The sequence below is a fragment of the Scyliorhinus canicula genome, chromosome 3 (assembly GCF_902713615.1).
Source record: "Scyliorhinus canicula chromosome 3, sScyCan1.1, whole genome shotgun sequence".
Classification (NCBI taxonomy): Eukaryota; Metazoa; Chordata; class Chondrichthyes; order Carcharhiniformes; family Scyliorhinidae; genus Scyliorhinus; species Scyliorhinus canicula.
This window is the reverse complement of record NC_052148.1, coordinates 73,464,481-73,490,039: the sequence shown is the minus strand read 5'-3', so window position 1 is coordinate 73,490,039 and position 25,559 is coordinate 73,464,481. Positions and strand designations below refer to the sequence as shown.

Genomic DNA, 25,559 nt, shown 5'->3' with positions numbered 1-25,559 from the left:
AGCAAAGGTGACTGACTGGGATGCTGGAAAATGGCCTCTAGTGAATCTGAGAGGTGGTGGGGAGAGGAAACTACCAGCTGGTGGGAATGGTGGCCAGCAATGACCTGTGGTTGTAATGTGGAGCTGGGAGCAGCACTCCTATTCTGCTCAGCTCCACATTCACCAAAATGGTTTTTAAAACAATCATTTTTGGTGATGGTCCCCAGTTGTTCCTTTGAGGACCACTGGCTGTGCTGCATGTATACCTGGTGGTTCTGAATGCTACAGATTTGATGCCTACTCCGGTGCAGGTCTAAAACAGGTAGCATAACAAAGGAATTGTTTTAGGCAGTTACCAGAATGCCTCTCAAATGCAAGGACAATATAATGTATGCCTTATTATATTACTACTCCTGGTAGCATGTTATATTATTTGCTGTAATATATGTTACTCATTTGCCTCTTACCAAGATGGTCTCTTACTCGATGTTGATTAACACTCATAATCTTCCAATTAAAGCAAATAATTTATTGAGTAACTTTAACAAATAAACGGTGTGTTTGTTCTCTCTCCAATATTTATACTAGATATTAAATAAACAAGATTGAATAAGAATAAACTATGATTAACTACATCTGCACTCTGAGCTACCTCTCTTTACCTCTGGTCACTAGTCACACAAAGAGGCGGGAACTCGGCAGAACACCTTTCTAGTGGTGCCATCTAGTGATCACTTAGCTGTTATCTATACATCAACCCCTTGTATACATACAGATATGCAGATCACCACAATGTACTCTGTGCCAGTGGATGGGTTTCAAATGGGTTAAAATTTTACACCCGTGATGTCAGATGTATTTGGGTTCAAGAGTTGGCCCTTTAAATTGAATCACTTCCACCTGATTTCCACTTGGATAAACAGTGCCACAAGGTTTGATTTCACCCTTGTTTTGTCTGAGGTAATTACCAATTACCAATCGGTGTCACCTTTTGGGGTATCAACTTCATTCCTGATCCATTAGCATTTTTCATCACAATTTGCCTTAGTGTTTTATTTTTAAACTTGCACAAGGGTGCTTTGTTGGAAAATCCCACATTTAAGCGTAATCCTTTTCTGAACCCTTCCAGTGAAAAAATGGCCAAGCAACTTGAAGCATGTGAGCATTCCCTACCAGATAGAGGTTCTTATGTTAATTTTAATTTGCCCCTTGATTTTCACCCCATAGTTTTGACCACGTGGAGTTAGTAGTCTAGCTTCATATACACATGGACACACATTGATGGGCTTCAGCTAGACCACCAGGGTGTCCTATTTGATTCGAGGCGCTCTGACTAAGTCCTGTCCTCTTATTGGATCAACTAACTCCGCACAGAACAAACAGCATAAACAGATATATTAACCCATAGACAGACAATGATATATTATATTTCTTGATGCTTACATTCCATATTTTGATGGGATGCTTTAGGGTTAATTAAGAGCTATTTTTCTGCTAAAATGGAACAACGCTAAATGATAAAGCTAAAAGCTAATTCATATCTTTTCCCATAGTAACATTTAAAAATATCAGAACCCAGGAGCATAAAGGTTTAATGACGTAAGTAAGATTCCCTGAGGTCAGTTGTTAAAGGCACTCCCTACTGTCCAAACAAAGAAAGTCCTAAGTCCAGTCCCTCATCTGTGCTGCGTTATCTCCAACACCACTCGACAATTCACCCGTTGATCGCGGGAACTGCCTGCTTGGGCTAAAACATTAAATAAAAAAGCTTAGCTGGCCTTCGTCCCTCTCCATCTTCTTGTTGTCTTCATAGCAGCTACCTCCATTGGTGGCACTGCCAAGGCCGACGGACCGCTGACCCTCTGATTGGCTCTGAGAGATAGACAACACCTTCAATTGCACAGCAGTCCTAGCAGCGAGCTCTCCATTGGCCGCTGCTGGTAATATCCCACCGGGTTGTTTTATGCAGCAGCATTGGGAGTTTCAGCTAGGGCACACCGATCCTGAAGGGGGCACCCCGAGCCCACACCCTCGCCACCAAGTCAGCCTCCACTAATCCCAGAGCTCCAGCAAGCCCGAAGACAATGATAAAGGTACTTACCTCCTTGCTCCCCCTCAAGGCCCATGGCGACACAACCCCTTTTGTGAATATTTGCACCAAATCACACCCTGTGTGACTCCTGGCTGGGAGGGGTGGATCATAATGGTGAGGTGGAGATTGGGGCTACCAGCCTGTTAATCACATTCAAATGAATGCATATGAGCTGTTTGCACGTTCCCGCCAGCGTAGGACGGGAAGCCCGCTATGGCCAATGGGGCTGGACAAGCCTGCTGCCTGGCGCCCATTCTGTTTTTGGGCTGACACGGGATTCTCCACACGATTGGGACTTTTTTGTGGCAGGGAACAATGAATCCCACCAAAATTATGACTTTCTGAAGAGGCATCTTTTCATCTTAAACAGACTACATTAGAAAACTTACTCTGCTTGCACAAGCTTTCTCAGCATAATGAGGTGATGGTCCGCACACGTATGAATCTGCCGGCGGGGTGGGGGGTCCCGGCGGGACGCTGTGGCGTGAAAAACTCCGGCGTCGGCCCGCCCCAAAGGAGCGGACTCCTCCGCACCTTCAGGGGCTAGGCCCGCCCCGAAGTGGTTGGCGCCCCGCCGGCCGGTGTGAAAAGGGCTTGGCGAAACACCAACCGGCGCTGAAGGGCCTCCGCCAGCCGGCGGGAGTCGGCACATGCGCGGGAGCACCAGCGTGTGCTGGCGTCATCCCCGCGCATGTGCAGAGAGATTCACTTCCGAACCAGGAATGGCGGATGACCAAGGCCTCCGGTGCGGAAGGAATAGAGTGCCCCCACGGCACAGGCCCGCCCGAGAATCGGTGAGCTCCGACCGCGGGCCAGGCCACCGTGCAGGCACCTCCTGGGGCCAGATCCTCCCGCGACCCCCCCAGGAACCCCGGAGCCCGCTCGCGCCGCCAGGTCCCGCCGGTAAGGGACCAACTCTAATTTACGCCGGCAGGACCGACATAGAACGGGCGGTACTTCGTCCCATCACCTGCCGGAGAATGCGGACAGCCCCGGGGCCCATTGAGTCGCGCCGGACCCGGCCATTCTCCGAGGCAGGCGGCGCGACTCACGCCAGGCCGGTTTTTGGGGGACAGGACAATTGGGAGGACGGCGGGGGCGGGTTTCACGCCAACCTCCGGCGATTCTCCCACCCGGCGGGGGGTCGGAGAATCCTGTCCCTGATTCCCGACCAGGGTTCTGTACATAGGCACTGACTTCCCTCGGTAGGTTTTGGAAAGGCTACCTGACGACTGAAAGATTAACATCTCAGCTTTCCTGGGATGTTTATGCACTATTGGTTTAGAATGAAGCAACAAACATTTCAAATAAAGAATAAATCATTTAATAGTCCCTCCAGATCTTGCCACAATTCTCTATGACCATGAGTCACCGTCAGTTTTCCCAGATAGTGGCTCTTCACTCTCTCTCTCTCTCTCTCTCTCTTTGACTGTACTGAGACTAAGGGTGAGCTGAATTTTTTCACGGTAAAGTAAGCTTCTATGTGGGGGGCGTTTGTTGGACGTCAAGGATGTCTCTTGCTTTTTGCCTTCTCCTTTCCTCCACTCGTTCCCATGACCAATGTTTACGACATTACAATCATTTCGCTGCTTCAAAAGTCACACAATGACTGGCCTAAACGTACACATTTAGATACATGCTCAGCTTGCACACCACAAAACCACCACAAAAACATTTCCCAGTTGCAACTTGAAAAACACCTAAAAGTGAGTGAAAATGATAAAACTGGTACATCCGGAAATGATTCATACTGCAGTATGCCTGAACTGTGTGAGTAACTTTGTCACCTGTTGCAACCAGGAAAATGCAATTAAATCAGATAAGGTGGATTTTGGAAATTTGGACTCCCAGTGCAGAACTTGAGCTGTTGAGAAAAAAAATGGAAGGGTCAGGTCCCATGACATCACGCCGGTGGGTCAGGCTCTGAATGAACCCACCCCGCCAACAACCTCGGCCCCTGACATATTGGGGTGCCCAGTAGAAAACAATAAATGTGAAAGCCGGGATAAAAATCAAATGAAAGCAGGAACAGCCCTGGGATCCCCTCCCCCGCCATCCCCCGGGGATACAGGACCCACACCTCCCTGGAGAAACCCCCCTAACCCCACCCCCACAGGCACAGGATCACATCTCCCCTGGGAACCCCACCCATGGGCACTGCCAGGGTACTGCCCAGACAAGCCCCTACCTGGTAGGCTGTACCCAGCTGTGCACGCCCGGCACGTTCTTGGTCTCCGTTTGCCAAGACTTGTTATAAATCCTGCCAATGTTACATCGCAAGGGCAGGGAGAGAAGTCCCTGTGGGGGGGAATGATACAACAGGGATGCCCACCAAATATATGTTCATGTGTTGATAGGGTTCACGACCTTTCTTTTTAAAAAAAATGTATTTTAATCCAAACATGTGTAAAAACAGTAACATGTACAACAACACACTCCACAACCTCACATTCCACAGTTTGTACAATCTTTCCCCTTTTTACCCCCTACCCACCCCCCTCCCCAACCCCACGATGAACAGTTCCTCAAACATGGTCATGAACAGCCCCACCGTGTCTCGAAGACCTCCGCTGACCCCTCAACTCAAATTTGATCTTTTCCAACCGGAAAAAGTCATACAGGTCCCCGAGCCAGGCTGCCACCCCGGCGGCGTATCCGACCTCCAATTCAGCAAGATCCTTCACTGGGCAATTAGAGAGGCGAAGGCCACAACATCAGCCCCCTTCCTCTCCAGCAACTCGGGCATTTCCGATACCCCAAAGATTGCCACTGACCTCCACCCCCACAATTTTAGATAACATCTCAAACACCGCTTCCCAATATCACGACAGCTTTTCACAGCCCCAGAACATGTGCGCATGATTCGCTGGCCACCGCCCATACTTCTCATACTCATCGGCTACCTTGAAAGAACCCACTCAACCCCACCTGAGTCATATGGACCCTGTGCATCACCTTGAACTGAATCAAGCTCATCCTCGCGCTGGGCGAGGTTGAGTTCACCCGCCGCATCATCTCACTCCAAAGTCCCCAACCTATTTCCCACACCCAACTCCTCCTCCCATTTGCTCTGATCCTCACCATTTGAATCCCTCCCCCCGCTCCCCCAATTATCCATACATGTCCCCACCTTCCCTCTCCTGACTCATATTGCTCCAATAGGGTGTACCCCAGCAACCTAGGAAACGTCCTCCACTCGTTTCTTACAAAGTCCCTCGCCTGCATGTATCTAAATTATCTTACCCACGTACAAACTTACAAATTTACAACTCCTCAAATTAAATAAAAACAAGAAAAACTCCCCACCCTCCAGCAACAGACAATAACCATAAACTCCAACTTTTACAGTTGCAGTTCCTCCATCTCATACAAACTCTCACTTCTCCCCCAGTTTATGGTCCCATTATAAAGTCATTGAGAATCCCTCTTCTGGCATTCCAAATAGTCCTCCTTCAAATATGACCCAGAGTTTCGCCAGGAACACTACCCGAAACTGAAACTTCCTTCAGTACTACTTTGCCTTGGCCATGTTGAATCCCTCACGCGTCTTCGCCAGCTCTGCAATAATGTCTTGATATATTCGGACACGATTCCCCTCCCATTCACAGTCTCTCTTCTCCCTGGCCCATAGTAGAATCTTTTCCTTCTCGACACATTTGTGCAACCGCACAACCACCCCCCGGGGTGGCTCCCCCGCTCTTGGCCTCAGCCTTAAAGACCTGTGGGGCCCTGTCCACCTCTGGAGTCTTGCCCAGCACTACCTCCTCCACCAGCCCAGCCAGCATCCTCGACACATATTTTGCCATTCCTTCCACACCCTCTGGCAGCCCCACAATCCGCATGGCCTGTTTTCCTGCTCCTCCACCTTCACCCTCAGTGACTTGCATAGGTTCCCCAATCAAGTGCCCAAACCAACGCCTTCGAGCCGAAGCTGCCCTGTGTGTGACCACTCACTTCATGGCCACCACCAGAAGTCTCGGGACCCTGACCTTTCGTGGTGGGAACCTCACTGCGTCACTCGAGTCTCCGTCCCACCGCCATTCTTGCCCGCCGAAAACAGGGACGGAGAATCCTCTCCTATATCTTTACCACTTATCGACTTTCTAAAAAGAACATTTGTGAAAGCAATTGAAAAATCAGTCCTTGGATACAGGACTCAATTAAGTGTATGGATCTTTTCCCCTGCATGCTAATCACATGCCAGACCAAATGACAGTTTGAGTTACAGGACATTGATGAAATTTGGGACTCTACTAAACGCAAAAAATACTTATGTCCTGGTTGTTTCAAATAAAGTTGCTGGCTTTATGGATGTGCTTGATCACGAGAACAGCAAAGGAGTAAGTTTCAAAATGAAAATAACTCTAGGTAAATTGTTTAATCAAAACCTACAATAAAAACTATTAAAATAGAAATTGATGAGAACAATCTTCATCATACTGAAAAGGAACGGAGAGAATTCCATCTTAGGGTGAAGACGATAAATAAGTTAATTGCAAAAACAACAAAGCATGGTTAAAAACCAGAGGAAAATCTTTGTGCTCTGTGTCATAGTAGCTAGTATAATTCTCACTAAAGTCTGGAATTTTTACTGGCTGACGATTTAAGGAACGAAAATATATGGCTCCTCTGTCGTTTTGAAAATAACAAAAATGCATTTACATAAACCCTTTCAGTTCTGAAAACATTTTACATCTGATGAACTCCTTTTCAAACACAATCATTACTGTTAAATAGGCGGGCACAACGCCAATTTGTATACAAAAACACCCCACAAATGGTCAGATAAATAGCCATGATGTGGAGATACCGGCATTGGACCGGGGTGAGCACAGTAAGAAGTCTTACAGCACCAGGTTAAAGTCCAACATGTTTATTTGGAATCACTAGCTTTCGGAGCACTGCTCCTTCCTCGGGTGTGATAAATGGCAGTTAATATGTTCATTGATGTTAGCTAGAACACCAGCAGAACTCCCTTGCTCTTCCTGAAATAATGCCTTGAGATCTTTCACATCCACCAGGGGGCAGATGAAGAAAAGACAGCACTTGTGGCATTGCATCGCCCACTCAGTGGGTGAGACTGGAAGTCACAACTTTCCGACAGAGAGGCTAATTGTTTTTACTGACACCAATAGAAAAAAAACACGACTGGATTTACTGTCAAAAAGAACTGATAATTAAAGCCCAGACTTTTGCTTTCCTGGAAATGAACCAGGACGTGAGATGGAGAAATTTCACCAATAACAAGTGCAAAAGTGAATACCACCAGCAAATAAGCTAAATAATGGGTTGAGTTTTACAGGCCGGAAATGTCTTTCTCTCCCCCACATTGCGAAAGTCAGTTGCCAGACGACCTACTTAAAACAAAGTCTGCCCTGCAGTGAGAACTCACTGCTGCATGTTTAAACAAGCAGAGCAGTGTCATGATATGCCGACACACATAATGATATACAGACAAGCAGCTAATGGACACAGAGAACAGGACATGACCAATAAGCAGGCAGGACACTCAGGGGTGGGATCTGACTATAAAAGATACGAGGCACTCACACTACGCCTCTTGCTACTGATGAACATCTAGAGAGTCAGTCAAGGGTGTTGTTACAATCTCACACCTCCACCACATGGCTAAGAGCTAGTCTGATTCAGTCAGACAGAGTAACCACACTTATGTTAGCAGAGAGTCGAACTCACAGAGAACTGTGCTAACTGTGCTATTAGTTCAATAAACTTGATTGAACTAACTTCAAGGTCTGGAGTATCTTTCTGATCTAAGCTGCATCCAGTTGCAGCCAGTGTTAGACCAGTGTACCTAACAGGACATGATACCAGGAGACTACTAATTTAAGGTGGCTTACCTCAGTTCATTCCGTGACGACCAGCAAATGTATCCCGGCACCATGGAGAAGATTCAGTCTCCTCACCAGCTCAGGACCTCCGCAATCTCAGTGCCAACTGGCGGATATTCAAGCAAAAGTTTCTGCCGTACATTGAAGCCTCAGACCTCGAGGGTGCGCCTGATGCAAGAAAGATTGCGCTTCTCCTCTCAACAGCGGGTGATCAAGCCATCGAACTCTTCAACTCGTTTAACTTCACCAAGGGCCAGGACAAGACAAATTTTCAGTCCATCGTGGACAAGTTCGATAGTCACTGTGAAGTGGACACCAATGAAATCTTCGAGTACTACATATTCAAACAACATCTTCAAGGTAGAGGTGAATCTTTCAATGCCTTCTTAACTAGCCTCCGCCTGTTAGCGCTGTCATGCAACTTTGGTGATATTGCTGACTCCATGATCAGAGACCAAATCGTGTTTGGAAATCCAAATCCTCTGAGAGAGCAGCTCTTAAAAATCAAACATATGACCCTGCCAGTCGCGATTGAAACATGTACAGTGCATGAGCACGCAAAAAAATCGGTATTCCCAATATAAATCAGCTGAAAATGAGAAACTTACCTCCCACGAGGCAGTGAGTGTGCAGTCCATCTCCCGGGATGCAGCGCATTGAAGACAGCGGCCATCTCGCACGCTTTTCCTGGAGCCCCACGCATGCGCGATGCGAATGGGATAACGAAGCGGCCGACACCCACACTGCGCAGGCACAGACGTCTGCCGACTGCACTGTGCATGTGCGACGGCGTACGCCATGTCACGGCGCCGACATCATGACACCGACATCATGACGTGCCCGAACTGTGGCAATGCCCACTTAAAGGGACACTGCGCTGCAAGAGGCAGGCGATGTTCAAACTGCGGGAAGCCAGGACATTATGCAGCCTTGTGCAGGTCTGCACCACCAGTCAGAGGCCAGCGCTCCGAATTCCAAAGACAGCGCGTCCAGAATGTGCAACGACGATTACAGGATTCTGATCCTGGCAGTACAACGGATCCAGAGGACAAGTGCCTGGAGTCAGCCTACCGAGTGGGCATCATTACCACACGTGAACATGCCACACCTAACTCATCTCGCATTCAGTCCATCCTCGCTGTGGATTCGGAGGACGAATGGCGTGCGGTGATGCAAGTCAACCGCTGCTCCATCCAGTTCAAGCTGGACACAGGTGCTTCTGCCAACCTCCTCTCACAGGCAGACTTCATACACATCAAGAAGCCCCCCAAGGCCCTTCCAGCAGCCTGCCAGCTCCTGGGCTATAACGGTAATGCCATCATGGCACTGGGGTCCTGCCATCTACTCGTCTCCAACCGGAGTACCCATGCACGGCTAAGGTTTGAAATTGTCAAGCCGGACAGGACATCCCTACTGGGCGCACATGCCTGCAAAAAGCTAAACCAGGTGCAGCGGGTTTATTCAGCAACATCCTCCAATGTGGATCTTCAAGCTGGCATTGACGACATCCTCGCTCAGTATCCAGATGTGTTTGATGGGATGGGTACTTTGCCTTATCGGTACAAGATTCTACTGCGACCTGATGCCAAGCCAGTGGTCCATGCACCACGCCGGGTCTTGGCTCCGCTGAAGGAGTGACTGAAGGAACAGCTCAAAGAGCTGCAGCAGCAGGGGATCATTTCCAGGGTAACCGAACCGACTGACTGGGTCAGCTCGATGGTGGTGGTTAAAAAACCCTCTGGAGACCTGCACATCTGCATTCATCCCAAGGATCTCAACAGAATAGAATGTGTGAACACTACCCCATCCCGAAGCGGGAGGAACTCACCAGTGAGATGGCACATGCACGGTTTTTCACGAAGTTAGATGCGTCACATGGATTCTGGCAAATCCAGCTGGATGAGTCCAGCAGAAGGCTCTGCACCTTCAACACATCGTTTGGCAGGTACTGCTATACCGTATGCTGCTCGGCATCGTCTCGGCATCGGAGATATTTAATTGCATCATGGAGCAGATGATGGAGGGCATCGAAGGGGTTTGTGTGTACGTGGACGACATCATCATATGGTCCACGACCCCTGAGGAGCATGTTTCCCATCTCAAGCAGGTATTCCACCGTGTCCACGTCAATGGCCTGAAGCTGAACAGTTGCTTTGGCATGTCGACACTCAAGTTCCTAGGAGACCAGATCTCTCAGCAGGGCTTGTGCCCGGACACAGACAAGGTCAAGGCCATCGCAGCCATGAAGGTCCAGAAGGCGGTGTTGCGCTTCCTGGGCATGGTCAATTTTCTGGGCCCTACGAAACCTGGTGAAGAAATCCACTGCCTTCGAGTGGAAGGTGGCCCATCAAGCAGAGTGGTTGGAGCTGAAAGCCAAGCTCACCACTGCACGGTATTAGCGTTTTTCGGCCCAGACAGGGAAACAAAAGTCCCGACAGATGCAAGCCAGGATGGCATCGGTGCGATCCTGCTACAACACGATGACACTTCATCCAGGGCACCGGTTGCCTATGCATCAAGGGCAATGACGCCCACCGAACAAAGGTATGCACAAATCGAGAAGGAATGCCTGGGCCTTCTCACTGGCATTCTCAAGTTTCACGACGAAAGAACAAAGAACAAAGAACAAAGAAAAGTACAGCACAGGAACAGGCCCTTCGGCCCTCCAAGCCTGTGCCAACCATGCTGCCCATCTAAACTAAAACCTTCTACACTTCCTGGGTCCGTATCCCTCTATTCCCATCCTATTCATGTATTTGTCAAGATGCCCCTTAAATGTCACTATCGTCCCTGCTTCCATCACCTCCTCCGGCAGCGAGTTCCAGGCACCCACTACCCTCTGTGTAAAAAACTTGCCTCGTACATCTCCTCTAAACCTTGCCCCTCGCACCTTAAACCTATGCCCCCTAGTTATTGACACCTCTACCCTGGGAAAAAGCCTCTGACTATCTATGCCTCTCATAATTTTGTAGACCTCTATCAGGTCGCCCCTCAACCTCTGTCATTCCAGTTAGAACAAATCATGTTTATTCAACCTCTCCTCATAGCTAATGCCCTCCATACGAGGCAACATCCTGGTAAATCTCTTCTGCACCCTCTCTAAAGCCTCCACATCCTCCTGGTAGTGTGGCGATCAGAATTGAGCACTATACTCCAAGTGTGGCCTAACTCAGGTTCTATACAGCTGCAACATGACTTGCCGATTCTTATACTCAATGCCCCGGCCAATGAAGGCAAGCATGCCGTATGCCTTCTTGACTACCTTCTCCATCTGTGTTGCCCCTTTCAGTGACCTGTGGAGCTGTACACCTAGATCTCTCTGACTGTCAATCGCTTGAGGGTTCTACCATTCACTGTATAATCACTACCTGCATTAGACCTTCCAAAATGCATTACCTCAGATTTGTCCGGATTAAACTCCATCTGCCATCTCTCTGCCCAAGTCTCCAAATGATCTAAGTCCTGCTGTATCCTCTGACAGTCCTCACCGCTATCCGCAATTCCACCAACCTTTGTGTCTGCAAACTTACTAATCAGACCAGTTATATTCTCCTCCAAATCATTTATATATACTACGAACAGCAAAGGTCCCAGCACTGATCCCTGCGGAACACCACTTGTCACAGCCCTCCAATCAGAAAAGCACCCTTCCATTGCTACTCTCTGCCTTCTATGACCTAGACTATGTCTACGGCCTGCCGGTATTCACAGTCGAGATGGATCACAGGCCGCTGGTCCACATTATCCACAAGGACCTTAATGGCATGACGCCTCGGTTGCAGCACATCCTCCTCAAACTCAGAAGGTACGACTTTGACCTGGTCTACACGCCTGGCAAGGAGCCCGTCATTGCCGATACACTGTCCCGCTCCATCATCATGCCGAGTGAACCACCGAACGTCATCCGGCAAGTTAGAGGTTGAGTCACAGGTGCAGCTGTGTGCTAGCACACTCCCGGCATCTGATGAGAAGGTGATTGGTATCCGTGAGGAGACAGCCAAAGACCCCCTCTTGCAGCGTGTTATGCAACACCTAGCTAATGGCTGGCAAAAAGGGCAGTGCCCTCAATTTTTCAATGTAAAGGACAACCTGTCGGTGGTTGATGGTATCCTCCTCAAACTGGACCACACAGTCTCCAGAGCTTGGTGCTCCGTCAAATCCATGAGGACCATCTGGGTGTGGAAAAGTGCAGACACAGAGCCAGACAGGCTGTCTATTGGCCCGGGATCAGCCAGGACATCGCGAACATGGTTCTTAACTATGCGACCTGTCAACGCTTCCAGCCAGCGCAGAGTAAGGAGACACTTCAGCAGCATGAAATTGAAACCTCTCCGAGGTCCAAGGTTGACATCGATCTCTTTCATACCAATGGTCGTGATTACGTGTTAATCATTGATTACTTTTCCAATTACCCTGAAGTCGTGAAGCTCTCAGACCTCACATCTCGCGCCATCATCAAGGCCTGTAAGGAGACATTCTCCAGGCATGGTATCCCACTCACTGTCATGAGTGACAATGGCCCGTGCTTCAGCAGCCATGAATGGTCTCTGTTTGCCCAGTCGTATCAGTTCAAACATCTCACTTCCAGCCCACACTATCCACAGACAAACAGAAAAGTTGAGAAATAGTGAAGCAGCTCATCTGCAAGGCCGCAGATTCTGTGTCTGACATTCACCTTGCACTACCTGCGTGCAGGGCGACCCCACTGTCCACTGGCATGTTGCTGGCTCAACTTCTGATGAACAGGGACCTGCGAACGACACTTCCAGCCACACACGTACCCAACCTGGATCACCTCCCGATGCTGCAGAAGGTGCAGCAACTCCGAGACCGGCAAAAACAGGGCTATGATGCTCATGCCACTGATTTGCCAGTGTTATCCCCGTCAGACACTGTTCGGGTCAAGATCCCTGATGGAGGCTGGTCAGCTCCAGCTGTCGTTGTTCGACAGGCTGCCCCCTACTCGTATGTTGTGTGTCTGGCTGATGGTACTGTTGTGTGACGAAACAGACGGGCACAGCACAAAGCTGCCTGCCCGCAACCACATTCTTCTCCGTTTCCTTCTGTTGTTTTACCACCTCCTGATACCTCGGCTCACGAGGCCACTAGTCAGGCTTCAATCCCACCCATCAAGGCGCTGTCGTCCCCACCACCACCTCTCCGGCGGTCGACCAGGATCAGACGCAAGCCACAGAGACTGGACTTATGAACATTTGTTCTGTTTGCTATGTTCTGTGTTCTTGCATTACACAGCTGTTTTTACATGTACATATGTCACATCCACTGCATGTGTATATGTTAATATTGGCCTATTCTTGTAAATACGTTCACATATGTCATCCAAACATTAAAAAAAGGGAGATGTCATGATATGCAGACACATACATAATGATATACAGACAAGCAGCTAATGGACACAGAGAACAGGACATGACCAATAAGCAGGCAGGACACTTAGGGGTGGGATCTGACTATAAAAGACACGAGGCACTCACACTCCGCCTCTTTCCACTGATAAACATCTAGAGAGTCAGTCAAGGGTGTTGTTACAATCTCACACCTCCACCAAGTGGCTAAGAGCTAGTCTAGTTCAGTCAGACAGTAACCACACTTAAGTTAGCAGAGTCGAACTCACAGAGAACTGTGCTAACTGTGCTATTAGTTCCATAAACCTGATTGAACTAACTTCAAGATCTGGAGTATCTTTTTGATCTAAGCTGCATCCAGTTGCAGCCAGTGTTAGACCAGTGTACCTAACGCGACAAGCGGGACTTCTTTCCTCAGTGGGAGGATGTCTCATCTTTCCAGCTCTAACAGTCCCAGCAGCACCACAACTCAGTAGTGGATGCTGCTGGACTGCAAGTAAGCCCGGGATGAAAACATCCGTGGCGTCTGGACCCAGGTGAGTCTGGGATTTTTGATGGGTGGGATTCGGCATGCTTGGGGCTGGATGGCGGTGAGAGGAGTGTGTTGTGTATTCATGTTTGTTCCTATTTAGAACAAGATTAGTTTGAGAGGTTTGATCATGTGACATATTGATGACATCATCAGCGGTTTGGGTGGGCTAGTAGTCAGTCTAGTCTAGCAGCCTGTAGAGAAGACTCCTTTCCAGTAAAGCTCTTGTTTGTTTGTGCCTTTGTGGTCTGCAAACCTATCCTGTAAAAATACCACATAGAAATTGGCGACGAGGTGGTTGATCCACACTGCAAACCTCTGAAAAGGAAATGCAGAAATCCGGTGGAGTCAGAGAAGTTCGCGATCCACACTGCAACCATCCAAAAAGGATTAAGAAGATAAGAACATTGCTACGCCAAAGCTGGTAATGGAGGGGTGCCAAATAATAGCAGCAACCATTGAAGGAACCAAAATGTAAACAAATATTTTGGTGAAAACAGACTCAAAAGATGCTTGTCACATGCTCTGCCCGGAAAGTTATGGAACAGTGCTCCCTCTATTGGGAGTAGCAAGTAAAGTAACAAATACTCTGCAACAATTAATTGAGAGTGCGGGGAGTTTTACAACACCCCTTGTGAAACTCAGAAAAGAATAGGCTGAGCTCACGGCTAACTTATTTGAATGGAAAAAAAAGTGAGGTCATGCTAAATCCTTTGTGACACATTTGTGCTTATGTGAGCCTTCCCAAAGTAAAATGGCAGGAGTTTGTGGCACATTGGGACTGCTTGATGAAAGGACCAAGCGAACAAAATTGCGGCAGACATAATAGTCCCGGCCTCGGGGGAAGGGGGTTGGGAGGAACTTACAGCCTCCTGCAATGACTGGTGCAAGCAGAAAGAGTTTCAGTAGCGGAGAGGAGAGCAGCTGATCGATAACCTGACAGAGAGCAGCTTGAGAAGGTAAGGCAGTTTAAATTCTGAGTAGGTATCTGAGACCGTCAATTTCAGCAGTGGAGAGGTAGCAGCTGATTGGTAAACTAACAGAGAGCAGCTCGGGATGGTAAGGAAGTGCTTTCTCTCTCACTCTCTCTCACACACACTCTCTCTCTCACACTCTCACTCTCTCTCTCTCTCTCACTCACTCTCTCACACACTCTCTCTCTCACTCTCACTTTCTCACTTTCACACTTTCTCACTTGCTCACTCTCTCTCTCTCTCTCTCGCACTCTCATTCTCTCACACACACTCTCTCTCTCACGCTCTCTCACTCTCTCCCTCAGTCTCTCCATCTCTCTCACTGACTGGGGAAATAAACTGAAAGTGACATTACAGGAAGGTTGTGATTTGATTGGCTAATAGGGAAGCTCTGTTAAATTTGAAAATCCACTTTATTACAGTTTATTAATTGTTTTCAGACAGAGATAAGGAGAGATTGAAAAATAAGTTTATAAAGTAAGAAATTTTAGAGTTTAAAAACAAATTAAAAACTAATTAAATAAAATAGGTAATGTGCTGTTCCTGCATGATGTGGTTCCCAGTCAACACTTCTGTATTATGTGTTGGTTTCTTGAGGAACCCCGGCTCAGAGTTGATGAGCTGGAGTCTGAGCTTCGGACAGTGTGAAACATCTGGGAGGGGGAGAGGTACCTGGACACTGTTCCAGGAGGCAGTCACGCCCCTGAGAATAACTAACTTAAATTCGGTCAGTAACGGGGGGGGGGGGGGGGGGGGGGGGGTGTGACTGCGAGTGAGGCAGGTGGAGGGATTCAGAAGGGTAAGGTTGCAGGAGCCTCAGCCTTTATCCCTGTCTGACAGGTTTGAGATTCTTGCTCCCTGTGTAGACAGGAATGGAGACTGCCGAGAGGATGGGCAAACTGACCACAGCACCGTGGTACAGGGAGCCGTTCAAGTGGGGGGAGAGAAAAGAAATGTAGTTGTAATTGGGGATAGTATAGTTAGAGCATTGACACTGTTCTCTGTGACCAGGATCAAGAATCCCGAAAGTTGTGTTGCCTGCTTTGTGCTCCAGTTCAGGATATCTCATCTGGGCTGCAGAGGAACTGGGAGTGGGAGGGTAAAGATCCAGTTGTTATGGTAACAATGACATAGCAGAAGCAGGTATGAACAGCTAGGAGGTAAATTAAAAAGCAAAACCATAAAGGTCATCATTTCTGGATTACTACCTGAGCCACAAGCTAATTGGCACAGGACCAATAAGATTAAAGAGGTAAATGCATGGCTGAAAGGTTGCTGTGGGAGAAATTCATGGGACACTGGCACCAGTACTGGGGAAGCAGGGACCTGATCCGAAGGAATGGTCTTCACCTGAATCATGCTGGGACCTGAGGCCTAGCGAATTGCGTAACTAGGGCTGTGGATAGCGATGTAAACTAAATGGGAGGGGTGGGCGGAGGAGCGGGGGGGGGGGGGTCAGTTGTAGGGGAAACTAGAAATCCCAATTTAAGGAGGAGGTAAGAGTGCAGATTAGCAATGTGGTGGATGGTTACCGGAAAATAAAAGTGAGGGACAGAACAGGCGCTGTCATTATGCACCAAGGAATTACGGAAGAGTAGGGAAATCTAACATTAAAATAAATTCAAAAGAAAGATGCATTCGTAACAAACTTAATGAGCTAATAGAAACAAAAGGTTATGACTTGGTGGGGATGACTGAAATGTGGGGCGGGATTCTCCGAGCCTCCGTGCCGAAATTGCGCTTGGCACAGGGGCAGAGAATGGTCATCGACGCTGACATGCGGCGCGACGCCGCTCCCGCGATTCTCCGGGAACTGGAGAATTGTCACCAATCGCTTGCGTCCGTCGACGCGGCGCCGGTTGGGGGTCATTGAAAGAGGCCCCCGCAGCGATTCTCTGCCGGCAACTGGCTGTGTTCCCGCCAGCGTGGTTCTAACATGGTTCCACCCGCCGGCTACTCGGAGTGGTGGCTGCGGGCTGAGTCCACGGCCGCCCTGGTGGTGGGGGGGCGAGGGATCCTTTGCCGGGGGTCCTCCAGGATGGCCTGGCTCGCGATCGGGGGCCACCGATCGGCCGGCGGGCGCGACCTTGGGAGGCCTATTTTGTGGGGGCTGGTCCGCTGTGTAGTCTGCCATGTTGCACGGAACCCCAGCCGGAAGTTCAGGGCCCCGTATCGGCAGCCGGAGCTGTGCGGAGCATTCCGGCACCCTGCAAGCCCCCTTCAGGTAAGCGAATCGCCGGGCCAAGGGGCCCATTGACGCCGGAGTGAAACGTTCCAGTTGTTACGCCGGCATCAACACTTAGCCGCCGTTTTGGAGAATCCCGCCCGTGGTTACATGGAGGCCAGGTCTGGGAATTGAATATCCAAGACTAGGCAGTATTTCGGAAAGACGGGCTGAAAGGAAAAGGAGGTGGCGTAACCCTGTTGGTGAGGAAAGGGATCATGTAATGAGAAATGGTGTAAGCACTGGAGATCAAGATGTGGAGTCAGCCTGAGTAGAAATAAGAAATAACAGAGAAGAAGTCCTTGGTAGGAGTAAATTGTAGGGTTCTCAAACAGTAGTTCTATACTGGGCACAGTATAAACCAGGAAATACTGGGGATTTGCAAGAAAAGTATGGCAGGTAATAATATTGGGTGATTTTAATATGCACAAAGACTGGAGGAATCAAATTGGCAAGAATTGCATGGAGGCAGAGTTCATTGAATGCGTCAGAAATTATTTCCTGGAACAGTATGTTGGGAAACAGCCAGGGAGGAGGCTACTCTCGATTTGGTATTTTGTAATGAGGGGAGATTAATTAATGACCTCATAGTTAAGGATCTTCTAGGGAGTAGTGACCATAGTATGGTAGAATTCAAGATTCAGTTTGGGGGAGAGAAAGGGGAGTCCCACACTAGCGTTCTAGAATTAAACAAAGGAAATTACATAGCACGAGGACAGATTTGGCTGGGCAGGAAGGCTAAAAGGTAAGCCAGCTGATAAGTGGTGGCAGTTGTTGAAGGAGATACTCAATTCCTCTCAACTAAAATATATCAGAGTGAGGTAGCCATGGGGCAGGATTCTCCCCTACCCGGCGTGACGTGGGGATCCCAGCGTAGGGGAGTGGCGCCAACCACTCCGGGGTCAGGCCTCCCCAAAGGTGGGGAATTCTCCCCACCTTTGGGGGCTAGCCCCGCGCCGGAGCGGTTGGCACCAGAAGACTGGCGCAAAAAACCGGCGCCCCCGGCAGCGGGGCTGGCCGAAAGGCTTTCGCCGGTCGGCGCATGCGCCGGCAGTGACGTCAGCGGCCAGCTGCGGCTGACGTCACCACCGGCGCTTGCCCGATGTGGGTTTCTCTTCCGCTTCCGCCATGCCGGAGGTCGTGGCGGCCGTGGAAGAGAAAGAGTGCACCCAGGGCACTGGCCCGGAGTCTGAGCGGGGGGCCCCGATCGCGGGCCTGGCCACCGTGGGGGCACCCCCCGGGATCCGATCGCCCCCCGCCCCCCGCCAGGACCCCAGGGGCCCGCTTGCACCGCCGATCCCGCCGCCACCAGAGATGGTCCAAACCTCGGCGGTGGGAGAGGCCTCCCAGCGGCAGGAATTCGGCCCATCGCGGGCCGGAGAATCGCCGTGAGGGCCTCGCCGATCGGAGTGGCGTGATTCCGGCCTCCGCCACTTCCCGGGTGGCGGATAATCTCTGCCACGGTGGGGGCCGGATTTGCGGCGGCCCCAGGCGATTCTCCGACCCTGCTGGGGGGTCGGAGAATTTCGCCCATGGTTGGGAAGTGGGTAGTGGGGGAGGGGTTGGTGTGGGAGCGGATGGAGGCAGCCTCGTGCAATGACTCATGTTTAGGGGCACTGTTAACGGCGCCTCTACTGTTCTCGCTGGCCGGGTACTCCAAAAGCCACTGGTCGTGGTGGAGGCCCTGAGGGTGTGGCGACAGTGGTGGCAGCACCTGAGGCAAGAGTGCGGTTGGGCCGTTAGTTAGGGCGAGAAGCCAAAATTGGGAACCACACCAGGCGCTGATCCGTTTGGGATCTAACTGGCTCGCTCCTGTTGGCGAGATGACCTGGCGTGGCCTGGCGAGAAACCAGTAATCAGCACTTAAGACCAATCTCCACCCCATTAATGGGAAGGACCCCCTATCGAATGGCCATCCGTGATCTAACCTCCTCCCCAGTGAGCGGTCACGTGTACATCGTTCAGTACACCTATTTCAAAACGGAGTAGCTGCTGTGGGATCCGAGGAGGTGAGCAGCCATTTTTGGAATCAGACAGTCAGTATGGGGCACTGACACTGCCAGTATGCCTGGGTGGCACTGCCAGGGTGATGGGTACTGCCATCATGCCAGCCTGGCAGCGTCTAGGTGCCAGCTTGCCTGTGCCAGTGAGCGGGCCCTGAGGTGCCTTGCCTGTAAGAGGGGAGGTGAGGGGGGAGGGGGGGGGGGGGGGGGGGGCGGGGTTGCTCGAGGATCCCGGAAAAGGTAGGATAGGTGCAGTGGGGGTACTAGAGGCTGTGGTGGGGTTGCTGAGAGAGGTTGAAAGATTGGGCCTGCCTTTAAAAATGGCACCCTGATCGGCTAGTAGCCATCCTGCACAGGTGAGCTGAGCTCAACAGTGCAGGAAATGACTAAAGTGTGGCCTTGATGGGGAATCCTTCACCCCCTAAAAAGGGAAAAGTACATTTGGATAGCGGGGTCTTGCGCCCAATAACGACTCTGGCATTTGCATCAAGATCCTTGAACAAAGCAGAAATGAACTATGCACAGATAGAGAAGGAAGCTGTCGGCATCATTTTTGGAAGCAAACGTTTTTACCAATACCTATATGGAAGGACATTTCCTTTACTTCCGGATCATCGACCACTGACAATGATACTTGCGCCACACACTGATATTCCATCTCCAGCAGCGAGCCAGATGCAGAATTGGGCTCTTTGCCTAGTTGAGTGGCAACATTTTCTGTTTTTAAAAAGTCAGTAACACTTTTGTAACCGCAGGGCAAGTTAAGTACCAGAAATAATCCACTACTATCAGACGTTATGGACATGGTACTTCATGGCAAGAATGTAGGAGCAAACCGAAGGTGAATACATATGTTACCTAAAGACTTGAACTCCGTACAGGCTGTTTGTCTCCTCTGGGAAATGAGGGTCATCATTCCGCCATTGTTAAGGAAACATGTCCTAAGCCAACTTCATGAGGCTATTGTGGGAAAATAAGGATGAAGGAGATAGCCAGAAGCTATTTTTGGTGGCCCAAGCTCAATAGCGAAATTGAGGAGAAGGTGAGCCTGTGTTCGACTTGTGAAAAACCTACCGCCACTAGCAGCATCACACCCATGGGAATGGCCAGATGGGCCATGGCAAAGTGTTCATGTAGAATAGATTATCCTGGACCATTTGAAGATGAATGTTTTACATTGTGGTAGACGCGCACTTAAAATGGCATGAAGTCACCATTATGAAGATTCTGTCCTCGGAGAGAACAATAGAAATACTGGGTGAAATTTTTACTGATTTGTTTACCCTGAACAACCTGTTAGCAACAATGGGCAACAGTTCATTTCACAAGAATTCAAAAATTATCTGAAGGAGAATGGAATCCAAAGCATCTGATCCGCTCCTTATTATCCTGCCACAGATGGGCTGACTGAAACATTTGTTCTGACAATGAAGCATTCATTGAAGGTAACTGGCGAGCAAGGATCATTGTCAAAAGGACTAAGTCAATTCCTGATGATATACAGGAATACAACATACTCAACAACCCAATATTCTCCAGCATTACTCCTGTAAAATCTCAGTTATGCACAGCATTTGAAATGCTGACCCTGCCTAAGACAAGAAAGATTGTTGAAAGGAAACAGCAAAGTCAGGTATTGCAATGTGAGAACAGGACTAAATGCCACATTGACAAGGCACTATACCACCAGTGAGAAGTGGTTACCTGCCATTCTATTAACACAGATAGGACCGGTCTCTTATGCCATTCAAACTCGGTACGATGTTGTGTGGAGAAGATACGCTGACCAACTTTTAGCAGCTAGAACAAGGTTGCCAGAGACAGAGTCAACCGAGAGTCAGCAGCAAACTGTGTCAAGTGAAGACCTAGGCATTCCTGAGAACCTGACAATACCAGAAGCAACTGTGGAAGACAACACCCCAGTTGAGGACATTTCAACACCGAGTCAACTTCCAAATCCTACATCAACTCCAGTTGAGACAACAATGGACGACTCAATCAAAAACATCGGAGGTTACAGTTAACATGAAAAAGCAGAACCAGGATTCTCCCAAAATGGAGCTATGTCTCCACTTCGGAGTAAAAACACTGGTGTTGCACTCCCGAGTTTCTTCAAAAAAAGATAGACCGATTCACTTACCTTCAGGGGGCTAGCAGAGACCCTGAGTAATTCACACAGCTTTAGCTGCGGATGTGGGCCCCCGCACCTCTGGTTTTGAGTCCGCGCAATGCACGGCGGTGGCCTCCAGCGGCCATGCTGAGCGCCATGGCTGACTCGGACCGCGGAGGCATCTCCGTAATGTGGGCCCCCCGATCGGCCGCGTACCCCTGCATCAGACCGGCTCAATCTGTGCCCCGGCCAGCAATAAGGTCTCCCCGGTACCTGATCCCCTGGTGCCCGATCCCCCCGCCCCCCCCGCCCCCCACCAGGGCGGTGGCGGACTGAGGCCGCAGCCACCACGCGAGAGTCCCGACCGGCCATACCATGTTAGTTCCACGGCCATACCATGTTAGTTCCTCAGCCGGTCGGCAGCGGAGTATCGCTGGGCGGGCCTGTAGCAATGGTCCCCCCAGTCACGCAGAGTGATTCGCGGACGTGCAGATATTTGGGGCCCAGAGAATCGCCGGAGTGGCGCCGGGCCCGAATCAACAGGAAAGTTGATTCTACGCCTTTGGCGCGGGGCTGCATAGAATCCAGCCCCAGATACCTGATGTTCATTGACAACCACACAGGAATTGAAATCCTCTGAAACTTCTAACTTATTGGCTGTTGTGTTTGTTAATTGGTGATATTGAAATTTTCATTATAAGCATCTGATGTAAAGTGTGCAGAAAGTGTGGTGTATTCATGTTTGTTCTGAGTTGGAACAGGAGTTTGATCATGTGACAAATTGATGACATCATCCATTTGGGTGGGCTAACTATCTGTCTAGTCTTGCAGCCTGTAGAGCAGACTCCTTTCTAATAAAGCTCTTGTTTGTTTGTACATTTGTGGTCTGCAAGGCTATCCTTTAAAAATACCACAGGGTGGGCGTGGGATTTGGAGGCCAGGTGGTGAGGAACAAAAGGGAGGGTACAATCTAGGATGGTGCCCTTGATGTGCATCCCCTGAATGATGTCCCCCCTTTTCCTTCCCACCTTCACCACAAAGTTGTTTTAAAAATGACCTTCCCTCGCTCCTGCTTGCCTGCTCACGCCAACCTTATTATGGCACGGGCAGAGTATATGTGGCTCAATTGGCTTGTTTACAAGATTAATTGGCCATTAAATATTTTTAAATGACAGGTGGGCTGCCAATTTCGATGCCCACCTGCCTGTGGACTGGGTCGGGGCTAGGTGGGGAGGCAGTGGGTTAACCAGCTGTCATGGTTTACCCTTCTGCACTGCCAAAGACATGCCCATTGGGAATCTGTAAAGTCCAAGCCCAATGCCTGAAGTGTAAACATATACATTTTGTACTAAAGAATAAAAATCAAGTTGATTGTTAAAAACAAACCAAAATGAAATGGATATGGACCGGGTTTCTCCACCGGTGGGATTCTCCGAACCGCTGGCAGTGCACCCACCCCCGTGGATTACCCGGCGGTGTGGGGTGGCCACAGTGGAAATTCCCATTGGCAGGTGGCGGGAACAGAGAATCCCGCTACTGGTGAGGGCACGCCGTTGAGGAACACATGGCTGGCGAACCGGAGAATCCCGCCCTTGGAATTTAATAATAGCAAATGTAATCAATTATACTGTTATGTCATTTTTATTTAGAGTAACTACACAGTTTCAAAATGTTGGAAATGTAGAGATGCAGAAATGCTGATTCATTTCCCCCACACTCAAAAGGAAAATGAACTTACTTTTGGGGAAATACAAATATTTATTTAAAAAGAGCATGAGTAAGAATGTCACCAAGACGTTTCAGTTGAGCCACCCTTTGGGGATTCATATTCTATGAAGCTCCTCTCTTATTGTGAATGAATGCGGCTGAACTTATTTGTCAGTGATGTGGTTTTGTTGTCCTATTGTGCCTACAGTATGTTCTGAATCTGCCCCACTGAGCACAGTGTTCATGCCTGCTACAGGACATCCCCAGTGATGCACGATCAATCAGTACTGAAGCGAGATTGTAGTCCAATTGAAGGCTTTAATGAACAAGTCTTTACGCCAGCAGCTCCGGTACAGAATGACTGCTGTGGGTGAAACACAGACTCTTATGCTCCGCCTGCTGGGCGGAACCAGCAGGCAGGTTCTACAACTCATACTACAGTATAAGGTACATCCCACCTAGGTACCGCGATACCCCTAATATAGCCTACCACACCCAGGGATGGTGATGAACAAACCTGAGAGTTTAGCTAAAAGGTATGATTCACTGAGTCACCTGTTGTCTGACTCATCTATGGGAAAGCTGTGCCGGTTTTGATAGAAGTTCCTGAGTGTTTGTGAGGGGAATTTTGCAGTGTTGTCTGGGCCTTTCATGTGCTCGGTGTTTAGATTGACGTTGAGTAGCTCACCTGGTATTATTTGTACTAAACGTTTTGTAGCAGCATATAATGTTTGCTGAGCCATTTCAGAGCGTGGTTAGCAATCAATCCCATTGATGTGAGTCACATGTAGACCAGACTAGGTAAGGGTAGAAAACCCTCTTCCCTAAAGGAAACCAGGTAGCTTTTTTATGATAACATGGTTTTTGGTTCATTGTTACATATTGTAGCGGGGTTTCTTTCTGTTTTATTGAATTAACTGTGTTTAAATTCCACAGATTGAAATGTGACTTGAACGCATGTCTCAGGATTATTAATCCAGGTCTCTGAATCACAAATCCAGTAACATGATGACTACACTAGTGTACCCATGGTGCACTTCCACAGAAATGCTATAAACGGCATTTTTTAACATTCGGGAGGAATAGTTTTTTTTAAAATTTAGATTACCCAATTATTTTTTCCAATTAAGGGGCAATTTAGCGTGGCCAATCCACCTACTCTGCACATTTTTGGGTTGTGGGGGTGAAACCCACACAGACACGGGGAGAATATGCAAACTCCACACGGACAGTGACCCAGAGCCGGGATCGAACCTGGGACCTCAGCGCTGTGAGGCGGTTGTGCTAACCACTAGGCCACCGTGCTGCCTTATATGGGAGGAATAGTAAAGGGAACCACGTACAGTGTATTAGTATCAATGAAAATATTCTCACCCCACAACAATCTTTCTATGCATCAATTAATCCGAATGACCGCGAGGGTAGAAACACAACATACAGCCTTTACAGACTGATTCACAAAGGAAATCCTGGACACACTGTGCAAGTTTTAACACACAAATCTGCTACTGAGATAATTGTGCAAACAGTGGCTGTCAAAGTGGGGAACGTTTGTACACTGAATCAGGAACAAAAATGTAATATCTCAGGGGAGGTAGGATTGGATGTTGTGTAGATTGAGGAAGCTGAAACTCAACATCACACATCATGGCCATTAGCTTGCAGTAAGTTAATGTCCCAACTCCTGCCGCCATTTTCTATGAAATGTTTCGCTACCATCTCCCCAGTTTTGGGAAGGTTCATAATGGCGAATGCTCCCTCCCCTCTGGCGTCTAATCCCACAGAGAATCGACCACTGTTATATAACTATTGAATTAACCATGTTTTTGCAAAGGAAAATCATTTGACTTATCCCGATAACCCCGTATAGGGAGTCATTCTGTGCAGTATTGGAGACTGCAGTTGGAGTTGAGTGCAGTAATGTTTGTAATAAACATTTTCAGCAAAATCACACTCAGGATGTTAAAACAAAACTGCACAGTGGGAAAAACCAATGTTCAATTATTCAATCAGGAAGCCTACATTCCAAACAATATTCTCATTGAGCGTATTGTTTATAACTGTTTATAAATGCGTTAATAATAACATGCAGTAGAAAATATCAGGGTTGGGCTGAGAATAGCTGAAGCTCAAACCACATAACATCTGTTAACATTTCTATTTCAAACAATGTGCTGCTCCTGGCCAGTACTGTCTTGGAGATACATTTTTCAGAGAATTCTCTGGGAATCAATATTTTTTTATGGCTTGCTCCTATGTTATCCCTAAATCCAGCTAGTTCCTGTCCCAATCATGCTTTTAAACCCAGCTCTCACTCGCTCTTTCTTTTCTGCTACTGCAGATTCTTTCCCTACCTTCATACACTTGTTAAGTCTTCATTGATCCTGTGGAGTTGAACAGTTTCTGCAGCCTCTAACAGCTAACCCGTGTGGACATATTATAGCATTGCAAGTTAGTTATGTTACCTACAAGGGCTTCTTATTTCCAGACCTTTATGACATCATTATGGTTTGTCTTAATGACTCCATAGAAACTCCAACTCTTCAACTACACCCCAACAGCCAGCAGCAATCTTCCAGTGTCTCACTTGAGACTGCGCTGAAAGGCTTTTTTAGCAAAGGTGGCATCCGATCCTGTTCATATTCAACATACAAATGTGCAGGTTTTCGAGCAGAGTCAATGGACTAGATTTGGGCAGTAAATCCGGTTTCTCCTCACTTTGGAGC

General features: G+C 48.7%; 1 protein-coding gene across 2 annotated transcripts in view; it reads right to left on the bottom strand.

Moving 5' to 3' along the window:
- LOC119962731 (protein FAM221B-like) overlaps nt 1-25,276 on the bottom strand; it is a 78,240-nt gene extending 52,964 nt beyond the window's left edge. Inside the window, exon 1 of one of the 2 annotated variants that reach the window (XM_038790720.1) lies at nt 25,188-25,276. The gene's annotated coding sequence lies outside the window, so the exon portion shown is untranslated. The remainder of the gene's footprint in view (nt 1-25,187) is intronic. The other variant, XM_038790719.1, reaches the window with a different exon arrangement.
- Nucleotides 25,277-25,559: the final 283 nt, after the last annotated feature.